This window comes from Polyodon spathula, chromosome 6, assembly GCF_017654505.1.
Source record: "Polyodon spathula isolate WHYD16114869_AA chromosome 6, ASM1765450v1, whole genome shotgun sequence".
NCBI classification, from domain to species: domain Eukaryota; kingdom Metazoa; phylum Chordata; class Actinopteri; order Acipenseriformes; family Polyodontidae; genus Polyodon; species Polyodon spathula.
The window spans coordinates 54,747,357-54,758,094 of NC_054539.1; the positions used below are offsets into that span (position 1 = coordinate 54,747,357).

General features: G+C 41.9%; 1 pseudogene; it reads right to left on the reverse strand.

Annotated features, from left to right (window-relative positions):
• Positions 1-9,504: 9,504 nt before the first annotated feature.
• LOC121317340 lies at positions 9,505-10,528 on the reverse strand (annotated as a pseudogene).
• Positions 10,529-10,738: the final 210 nt, after the last annotated feature.

The following is a 10,738-nucleotide window of genomic DNA, read 5'->3' on the forward strand; positions in this document are numbered from 1 at the left end:
GGTGAGATTGAGTTATTTCATCGCACTACAGCATCCCCTACTGCCCAGGCACCCAGAGAATAGTACGCTCACACCTACTGTCGTGCTAGATGTTGTGGGGAGTTGCTACAGTGAGGAACTTGCTTGAGTTGTACAGGAGCTTCAGTAGGTGACCAGAATATTAAATGGCAGGTGGTGTTTGCATTACCCATAAATAGAGGCAGTCCAAATCTGGGGGAAAATATGCAAAAAGCTGCTGACATTTTAAGCAGATATCTGCAGAGTGTTGTTCGGAGCATCTTATGTGTTTTGTATTTGTATTAATAATGGCTTAAAATGTATATCAAGTATGTGTAAGATTCGATTTCTTCTTAATAATAATCTTCCTCAGGTAAGGTTAAATGAAAAGTTTTATTCAGGAACAAACAAATGAAAAACCAGTACAGGATACAACAGCAATAGCACTGCCAGTAAACCCATAGTTCTCGGCAGGTGGATTCTGAGCCACATAGCTGCAAGTAAACTCACAGGTCTCACAGCATGGAATATGAGGAACAGCTGCAAGTAAACTCACAGGTCTCGGCAGATGGATTCCGAGCCCCGAGATACCTATCAAGCGTCTGCCCGCTGGGAGTGGAACTGCACCTAGAAGGAGTGGAAATTCCCTACTTTCACCCAATGAGCAGAGTTGGCCTCCCCTTCATAAGCGGTGTGTTGGTAACCGCTCTGTGACGTGGAACCAAAAGAATGGCGCGCCACTTTTTGCAAAACAACTTCAGCGAAAATAAGGGGTGTTATCACCCACCCAAGGGCACAGCTGCACTGTAATGAAAACCAGTTATTTATCATGACTCCCAGGCATGGTCGTAGTTCAGGCCACATGCAAAGTTAAAGCGCTTACAAGGTTAGGGCAACCTTAGGCAAGAGTTTGAAAAGCCTTACATAAGCATAATCGTATCAAACAATGTATGGGTTAAGTATGTCCAATTTAACATAGCAAGCATTTTTGTAAGAAAATATTTATAGAAACTGTTAAAAAGAAAGAAAACAAATCACATTATATGAGACTTCTTCTTGGGTACAGTTTTAAAGCCTTGACTCCAGTCTTTATTTAACTGCTACTTTTTGAAGGGGGCCAAACATCTGTTAATTTAACAAAACTAGAACCGAACAACTAAGTTATCTATTTCAGGTTACTTCAGCAGCCTATTTATGATAATTATGATGACAATGTAGCTGCAGGATATGAGTTGCATTGTTCTCCGACGCTGTAGTTCTGGGTGGCTGCATGGTGAGTCTGCAGTGTGTAAAGATGCAGGTGGCTAATGGCACACGCTTTGGAGGACAGCGTGTGTTCGTCTTCGCCCCTCCCGAGTCAGGGCAGGGGTGGTAGCGGTGAGCTGAGCCTAAAAATAATTGGACACAACTAAATTGGGGAGAAAATAATAATAATAACAAGACCTCACTTGCAGAAGAGCCTGGTTATTTTGCATATTGGCTGAGATGCTCGCTTGCAGTGTGCATGGTCATAGGTTATCACCCAGCCACCAGCCTCTAGCTTCCATGGTGTTACAGTACATACAATCACAATAAAAAGTAATATCTCTGCATTACCAATCTTTCAAGAATGTAATCATGTCTCTACCCACACCTCTGATGACAATTACTGAGACTGTCAAAAGCAGTTTGGGTATCATGTTATCAGGTATCGAGTTGCACTGCCTGTCTGAGTAACTAATTAAATTCATAACTGCAATCAAGTACACTGACTGCAGCATGAATTCAGCTCTTTATTTCAGCATGACTTCTTTTCTGCAGTTCAGTCAGAATAGATTGTTTATTAAAGCACAGACTAGACAACACTACAACATTACACTGTACATATCTTACACTACATTCTTTGGTCTTTGGCCTCACCTTTCGAGCTACCCCTGCTGATAAATTTGCTCGCAGATAAGTGGAGAGGCTGCAGTAGAAAAGCCATGGGCTCGGGGGCAGGAGATGTAGTGGATTGAGGTCAAATAAATCCTTTCCTTGCTGATCATTGGATGTATTCTTTATCGAGAACGAATAAGATACTAGCTATTTGAATGATGACTTGATCTGATATCGGACATGCCTAAAACATGCTTGATATTTACGTGCTTTGATCTAAGGTTAAAGTGAGTTTCCTGGCAGAACCAGTACTTTGCTTAATCTGCTTTGAGTTCATTAATTTTTTAAGTGTTACACTGGAATATTTATTAATCTGGAATTTTAATTGGCTGAGTGGGACCCCACTTGTCTGTTAAACCATCCTTGAAATATATGTTTTTTTTTTCTTTTAAGTTTAGTGAAATCCAATTAATTGCATTGGTGAGATGAATGCTGCAATTACAGTTAGGTGGTCATACCATTAATGCTATAGTTCAGCTCGATTTGCCTACATTTCTATGCTACAAGACTCTTATTTTCGTGTGTAGTAGGGAATTTAATTAATGTGCTGAAAACATTATTTCCCATGTCATGCACAGGCATCAGTATTAATTAAAGAACCACATTAGCAATTAATTGTTATGCCCAGTTAGAAGAATTCACAAGATTTACAAACTGTATTTAATGATTAACCTAAATGGCTAGTGCTGTAGGTGTAGTTAATTGGGGACTGTTTGCATGGATAGAGCTCACTGACTTTCTTCATGATTTATTACTAGACTGAAAGCATCTGGAATATTACATCAAAATTGATAGGCAGTACATACCATGCAAACATTTGTATAAATGACTGCACTGAGAAACAATAAGAAACTCCTCAATAAAGTACAGATTTGTTTATATTTAAAGTTTAAATCCATACCTTAAACCAAATATTGTGTCTTTCTATTTGTTATGTAATTGTCTGCCAATAAATACATTATATTGCAAATGTTTTAACAATACATTTGCACTGTAATCAAAAATAATTCATTACTCATATTATACACTATCAGGGCTTGGAATTAACTTTTCCATGCACTAGGCACCAGGGCAGTGGATGGAAAAATCTATCGGCCTCCTAGACGTTTTTCAGGCCAGTATAATATCTGTTGATCGATCACTAAAAATGCAGTTTTAATATGTGTTGCAATGTGTGTTTAATATAGGAACAAAAGAAACTGCAACAACAATCAGCATTTAATGGAACAATGTAAGCGTTACATTATAATGTGAACAGCGCTCCAGATAAGGTTTTGGGTCTAGGAGAAACTTACCCTCTAATTTTAGAGTAAAGTGTATTTTCAGGGGGTAAAATGCAACATTACTTTGAAGTCATGAGTATTCTCGATAAATACTGTACAATCTTTAATGGTAATGGGGTAGGCATTAAAAAAACAGCCTTCCAATTTAACTGGAACGTTACTTTGAATTACTGTATTACCACACGTGTTCCACAAGGTTCTTTAAAGGCTCAGCGCATTTTTGTTCAAGGAAACACACAAACTGTAAATGAATTACGTTACTTAAATTTTAACATTAAAATTCTTAAACTAAGTGAACATGTTAATATAAAGCCATACATATAAATAAAATAAGGAAATGCATTGATAAGTTATAAAACATTTTGTTTAATATTATAGGCACCTTATTTTAGCGGTTGCCTCTGACGATGGTTCCAGTTGGATTTGTAGCTGGACTGGGGTGTTTACGCTTCAACCTGTGTAGCTTCAAATGTGTCCGAGTCTTACTGTGATTGGCTGCAAAGACAACAGGGCTAGCCAGAGATTGGATAATGTTTATTGGGTTGTGTGATGAGTCAAAGGGGTTTCGGTCAGCAATTCAGCCTCCCAACAGTAGAAGGCATCAAACCAACTTGGGACTTCCCTTACCAAGGTCTTGTGACCATGACAAAAGTCATCTTTTTGAGGGGCGGCACCTTGGTGAGGGGCGGAAGTACGAGTATGTAAATTCCAGCCACTGGAGTCAAGTGAAATTAAGGATACCTGTCAGTTTGGGATTGGTGATCCACTGACTACCGGGGCGGGGTTTGCATACTAAAGGGAACGTGCTACTGTGTTCGGGGTTGGTCCTAAGGAATAGAGGTGGGGGAAAAAAGGCTGGAGGGAAGTACGTGGGAGTTTGGACTGTGTCACGAACTGAGGCTTTACTAACTTGGCTCTTTTCTGTTTTTATTCCTTTTTGTTTTATTTTTGGATTTAAGCAGAACGCGAAGAGGACTAAGAGGCTTCCGTTCCTTTATTTTTGATTACTCCAGCACTCCCTCCCTCACATCCTTCTTTATTATTTTTCTTTTTTTCCGTGTAATATTAAATAAAATTTAAATTTTTACACGTAAATCACTGTCTGGAAAATCCATTTTTACTCACACGCCTCACACGTGGTGTCATTGTGGGAGATGGATCCAGCTACAGTTTTGGCGATGTTTAGGGAGAAGGAGGAGAAGAAGGAGGAGAGGGAAGCACGGCGCCAGGAACAGCTCGCCCAGTTCTTTGGTCAGCTGGTAGAGAAAATCTCGACTCCAGCGGCGGAAACAGCGGTTGCCCGGATGTTTTCTTCACAACCAAAGCTACAGAAGATGACTCTGGAAGATGATCCCGAGGCGTTCTTGGTCACCTTTGAGAGAGTCGCAGAAGCAGCAGGGTGGCCCAAGGAACACTGGGCCATGAAATTGGCACCCTGTTTGACAGGAGAAGCGCAAGCAGCATATAGAGCCTTGATGGCCTCGGAGGCCGCGGATTATATAAAAGTAAAAGAAGCCATTCTCTCACGCCTCGGGATCACGGAAGAAACATACCGGCGCCGTTTCCGGGAATACCAGCTGTCCAAGGAGGTGCGGCCCCGGGTTGCGGGACAGTATCTCCTGGATCAGTGCACCCGGTGGCTGCAACCGGAAGAACACACACCCCAAGAACTGGTGCAGAAGATCGCTATAGAGCAGTTCGCCTCCATACTACCGCCAGGAAATCGGGAGTGGGTTAAAAGGAATCAACCTACCACTCTCGAGAAGGCCATCATCCTGGCGGAGGCTTATGAGGATGCTAATGAAGGCGCCGCCTCTGACCCCACTCCTGCGCCTAAACTAACCAGGACTGATACAGTTTTATCTGAGGATTGGTGTAGATTTAGTAGGCCCTCTGGAGGGAGCAGAGTCAGGATATCGGTATATTTTGGTAGTAGTGGACTACGCAACACGATATCCAGAAGCTGTTCCCTTACGCTCTATGAGTGCAGAAGTAGTAGCAAATGAATTGGTTAAAATATTTTCTAAGGTGGGAATCCCGAAAGAAATTCTCACTGATCAGGGCACTAATTTTATGTCTGGCTGTATTCAGCAATTATACAAATTATTGAAAATCCGTTCAATTCGAACCTCAGTTTTTCATCCTCAAACGGATGGGCTTGTTGAACGATTTAATCAGACTTTAAAAAGTATGTTGCGCCGCTTTGTAGATCAGGAGAAACGTAATTGGGCTAAACTGCTTCCCTACTTGCTCTTTGCAGTTCGTGAGGTACCACAATCCTCAACGGGGTTCTCTCCGTTTGAGCTCTTGTACGGTCGGCAGCCGCGGGGTATCTTGGATCTCATAAGAGAAGGCTGGGAAGAACAGTCAAAAGACTCTAAAAATATAGTGAAATATGTATTACAGCTACGCGATCGCTTAGAATTAGTTGGTCGATTGGCACATGACAATCTCAAAGTGGCACAGCAGAAGCAGCAGCAAAGCTACAATAAAAATGCAAGAATTAGGAACTTTCGACCTGGAGACAAAGTGTTGTTGTTGCTTCCCTCATCAGAATCTAAGTTGTTTGCTAAATGGCAGGGTCCCTTTGAGGTCATTCGAGCAATTGGAAAAGTTAATTATGAGATCCGACAGCCTGGGCGTCGGAAAGAAAGTCAAATTTATCATGTTAATCTCCTCAAACCGTGGAAAGAACGGGAGGTCCATTTTATATCTCCCGAACAGGAGGGAGAGGACTATGGACCCTCAATTGAGCCAGTATCAGCAGCTGGGGTTCCGATGGGGGAACAATTAACTCCTGATCAACGCAAAGAGGTAAGCAATTTAATCAAAATGTTTGGTGATGTGTTTTCTAATGTGCCCGGAAGAACGCATTTGATCGGACATACTATTATCACTCCGCCAGGTCTGAGAGTTAGACGGAGACCGTATCGCATAACAGACAGTCAGAGAGATTCTGTCCGGAGGGAGGTGGAATGTATGTTGAAACTTGGGATAATTAAACCTTCCCGAAGTGAGTGGTGTAGCCCAATTGTACCAATAGACAAACCAGATGGGTCACTACGGTTATGTATAGACTTTAGGAGGGTGAATGCTATCTCTAAGTTTGATGCATATCCCATGCCTCGGGTAGATGAACACTTAGACAGGCTGGGGTGAGCTCGGTTTATTTCAACTTTGGATCTGACGAAAGGATACTGGCAAATTCCATTAGCAAAAGCCTCTCGTGAGAAAATGGCATTCTCAACCCCGGATGGTCTTTTTCAATTTTGTACTATGCCGTTCGGACTTCATGGAGCGCCTGCTACGTTTCAGAGACTAATGGACAAGGTTTTACAACCTCATCGAGAGTATGCAGCTGCGTATATCGATGATGTAGTCATATACAGTTCTTCCTGGAAAGAACATTTGAGTAGATTAAAAGCCGTCCTACAGTCTCTGAGGAAGGCGGGGCTCACAGCGAACATGGCAAAGTGCGCTATTGGAAAAGAAGAAACTAAATATTTAAGTTTCATAATGGGTAAGGGTAGAGTGAAACCGTTGGTTTCAAAAGTCCAGACTTTGTTGGATTCACCGGTACCTACCACAAAAACCCAGGTGAGATCATTGTTGGGATTGGCTGGTTATTACCGCCGCTTTATTCCACACTTTTCCACTATAGCTGCCCCTCTCACTGATCTCACTAAAAAGAACGCTCCAAATAACATTAAGTGGAGTGCAGAGTGTCAGACAGCCTTTGAATCTATTAAAACTAATATGAGTCAGGCCTTGATTTCAGCCGAGAGTTCATCCTTCAGACCGATGCATCGCAGACTGGTCTGGGGGCGGTTCTGTCCCAGGAAAAAAATGGTATAGAACACCCGATATTATTAGTCGGAAGTTACTGCCGAGAGAACAAAGGTACTCTGTGGTAGACAAAGAATGCCTGGCAGTAAAATGGGCGGTGGAGTCCTTAAAATACTATCTTCTGGGACGACCCTTTGTACTCATCACAGATCACACCCCTTTAAAGTGGTTAGACACAATGAAGGATTCAAACACTAGGATTACGCGGTGGTACCTGGCGCTCCAACCCTTCGCTTTTCAAATAAGGCATCGTGCAGGTAAGTTACATCAAAACGCTGATTTTTTTTTCCCGGGAGGGAGGGGAAAAGGAGGGGTTAGAGGTTTCCGAGTGTTCCTTCGGCTCCACTCTGAGGGGTGGGATATGTGATGAGTCAAAGGGGTTTCGGTCTGCAATTCAGCCTCCCAACAGTAGAAGGCATCAAACCAACTCGGGACTTCCCTTACCAAGGTCTTGTGACCATGACAAAAGTCATCTTTTTGAGGGGCGGCACCTTGGTGAGGGGCGGAAGCCACTGGAGTCAAGTGAAATTAAGGATACCTGTCAGTTTGGGATTGGTGATCCACTGACTACCGAGGCGGGGTTTGCATACTAAAGGGAACGTGCTACTGTGTTCGGGGCTGGTCCTAAGGAATAGAGGCGGGGGAAAAAAGGCTGGAGGGAAGTACGTGGGAGTTTGGACTGTGTCACGAACGGAAGCTTTACTAACTTGGCTCTTTTCTGTTTTTATTCCTTTTTGTTTTATTTTTGGATTTAAGCAGAACGCGAAGAGGACTAAGAGGCTTCCGTTCCTTTATTTTTGATTACTCCAGCACTCCCTCCCTCACATCCTTCTTTATTATTTTTCTTTTTTCCGTGTAATATTAAATAAAATTTTAATTTTTACACGTAAATCACTGTCTGGAAAATCAATTTTTACTCACACGCCTCACAGGTTGTTTTCTCTTGTGTACAGTTTCCTAGTAACTGAAGACATTGTATTCTTGGAGATACAGTTGTAGTGGAAGTTTTAGGGAAGGCAGACAAGCTGTGCTGCAATGCATACGCAGGTACAAAGCTTAATGCAAATGTTACATTAATTGTATAAACTACTTCAGGAAGTCTAGTCCTTCAAAAAGTCTTACAGTTAGATTATTAATCAGGTTCTTCACGTTAGAATCCTTATTTAATGTACTTCTTAGAAAAACCTCTGGAGGGGATATTATTCATGAGGTATGATGAAATGTAATTTAGTTTTTCACGATTCATAATGAAAGTTAATGACATTTTCACAAAGTTATGAAAACCTCATAAATACTAATGAGGCAAACTATGTGAAGAGTATTTAGAGTATTTAAGGACACATTAGGAAACAGAGATATATGGGTGAATGGCTGGTATTTTCAAGAGGGTTTATTAAGTAACTGCTTTCAGTGTTAATTAGTTTACATTTCATAGTTTAAACAGTGAGATTTTCAAAATTACTGCACTGCAGAAAGGCTAATTTCAAATAGCGCAATTTAAATGCAACAAGTACCTTGAGTTTATTATACTGGTTTAATTATGTGGGAACCTTGTTGTTATGCTTAATAGATGTGATTAAAATAAATCATAATAAATTTGAACACATTTAAACTTATGATAATGTATTCAAATATACATATTCATGTCTGTGAAATTGACCATAAAGATTAGAAACAAGAAGTGCCTTCCCAAGCTACTGTAAAATATGCTATTCAATCATCTGCCATTATTATGAAAGAAAATCAGAGTCTGTTACACATTATGATGTGTTTTCACATGTGAAATTCTGAAGACGTTCAATAAATGGGTATATAATTATTAGAGACAGTGTTTAGAGTTATATGGAAGTCTGTATATGTATACCAGAGGTGGCCAACCAGCATCTCACGAGTCGCATGCGGCTCTTCTGTGGTAATAATGCTGCTTATTCTGCCCTCGCAAAAGAGTCCCCTTCTTAAGCTTAACAGATAGATAAACTCTTTCCAGTAACTGTAGTATTGAATGATGCCTTATTGACACCAGTTTGTAGGTACAGTGTTAGGAACTGAGTAAAACTGAAATAAAATACAGAAAACAACCGTAAGTACGGGTATGCCGAATTCTATGCTTAATTCTCACTAATAGCACAGCATGTATTTTTAGGTATGGTATAATATTATCATAAACTCAGAAATATGCTGCCGTATGCAAAATAATTCCCCAAACATGGCAAAATCAATTACATAGAACAGATATCTCCGACCATGCAACTATCAAGAAAATACGTAAATCTATCACGCAAACGATCATCCATATAAAATATCATCATGAATTGAAAGGTGAGTATGTTATTATTGATTTTACTTACAGACAATGCTTCTACAAATAATTGCAAGAAGGATGGAGTTCGATGATATCTGCAGCTCCACAGAGCGACTTTCACTGCTGCTAACAAGGATTCTTCTTTACAGGAAATAGGAACTTAAGCAAACAACAGACCTTATCAGTAAACAACGCCATCTAGTGGCCAAATGGAATTGACTTAAAAAATTAACTCAAACCAACTAAAGGGTCTTGAACACTCCCCGTCTGGTATCTGTAAAGATGCCAACATTAACACTAGAACTTAAAGTTACTTATCAGTCTCTGGAGAGAAGAGTAGGACAGTCTCTGAAACTGGACGCAGAAAGGTCTTGCATGACCCCTGTCTTGCTGTCTTGAGCCAGGAAAGGACTTCACAATGATGCCCATGGGCCAGTCGTTCCTTTTCACTTGACTGTCTCTCAGCATCATAATGTCTCCCTCCTTAAGGTTGGGTTTCTCTTTCAGCCACTTCCTACGGCTCTGCAGGGTAGGAAGATACTCCTTTCTCCAGCAGTGCCAGAAGGTGTTGGCAAGGCTTTGAACTTGCCTCCACTGCCGGCTGAAGAGGTCTTTCTCATTGAATTCACCTTGGGGAGGAGGAACTACAGCAACCTTTTGGGTGAGGAGTGTCGCTAGCGTCAAGATGAGGGGGAAGTCTGGATCCGTGGACACAGGAACCAATGGAGCGAGCATTCACAATGGCTGAGACTTCCGCCATGAAAGTAGTCAGGACTTCGTGAGTAAGCCTGGATGGACCCACCTTCAGCAGCATGGAATCCAGGATGCGCCTCGTAATGCCAATCATTCTCTCCCAGCTGCCTCCCATATGAGATGAGTGTGGTGGGTTGAAGACCCAAGTACACCCTTTGTCACTCAGGTACTCTTGGACCTCCTTGTCACTCTGAACGGCCTCTATCTTCAGCTCTCTGCAGGCCCCGATAAAGTTTGTACCACAGTCGGACCCGATTTGTTTGGCTGGTCCTCTGATGGAAAGGAACCGTCGCAGAGCATTTATGAAACTTGAGGAATCCATCGACTCAATGACTTCAATGTGTATGGCCCTGGTGCTCATACATGTGAACAGCACAGCCCAGCGTTTACTGCTTGCTAGTCCATCCCTGGTGCGACGTGCTGTAACCATCCATGGCCCAAATATAACTAACCCAACAAAAGAGAAGGGAGGGTCAAGTGCTGAGGCGATCCACAGGTAAGTCAGACATCTTCTGAGTCTCTATCCTCCCACGTAGTCTTCGGCAGATGACACATTGATAGAGTATGCTGCTGATGCGCCGTTTTCCACCGATGACCCACAGACCAGCTGCTCTCAAGGAACCCTCAGTGAAGTGGCACC